This window comes from Hyalella azteca, unplaced genomic scaffold (genome assembly GCF_000764305.2).
Source record: "Hyalella azteca isolate HAZT.00-mixed unplaced genomic scaffold, Hazt_2.0.2 contig12949, whole genome shotgun sequence".
NCBI classification, from domain to species: Eukaryota; Metazoa; Arthropoda; class Malacostraca; order Amphipoda; family Hyalellidae; genus Hyalella; species Hyalella azteca.
Window position 1 is genome coordinate 92,314 of NW_025942889.1, and position 955 is coordinate 93,268.

Consider the following 955-nt stretch of genomic DNA (forward strand, 5'->3'; position numbering starts at 1 on the left):
CATCGGAATTGTTCTGCCAGAAGTTAGTAAGCTCGATCGATGGGTGTACACAGAGATATATTAGACATCAACACGATTCTCAAATCACAAATGACTTTTAGGCACTAGTCAAACCCTGTTTAGGAAAGTGGGTGTATCGATTGAGAGAAACTGTAAAGCACATAAAGTGCCAATTGAAAAGATTCTGTGGCAACTATAACTCACAACCCTGTCGTGGGGCTGCATTGGACTAGTCTTCAGAGGCTCCCGTAAATCTCGAGCAGAAAAAAATAGATATCAACAAACAGAATCGTAGTCTAGTCAAGCGGTGGTAACTTGCACTAAATATACTGACGATACCGTAGTTCTTGGAGAACTACTATATACACCTCATCTTATACCGTTGATCAGCGCCACATTTCTTTTGAAATTCTAGTTACAAACCCATAAGGGAATTTTTAATTTATACAAACAATTTAGTATGGTTGCCTGGATTTTAATCTGTGGTCACTTGAGGATTATCACCTCCACAAAACCGATTAACACAGTATTATTAAATAGTTATTTGCTGGAAGACGCTCGGTAATGGGTAGTTTAGTATAACTCATATAAAAAATATTATATAAAATTATTACAATATGCCCAATCCGCATAAATATCTATTACCTGATTCAATAGAAACTTGAAAGCATTAATAGATGTTTTCATTCTTTATAAATTGTTTAATACTGTTGAACGACAAGTAACAATTATGAAACGCACTAAATATTCTCATCTCTGCGGTTCATCAGAGCCACAGCCCTCGTGTATGGCGTCGTCATGTGCCAGTCGTGCAGCGGGAATCACGGCGTTACAGACGCAGGACGCTGACTAGTAAGTAGTAAGTACCTATATAAGGGGGTGGGGGTGAAGAACAAATGATTGCGTTGCAACCAAATGCACGTCGAATGATGGTGCGCAAAGTCTATGTTCATTC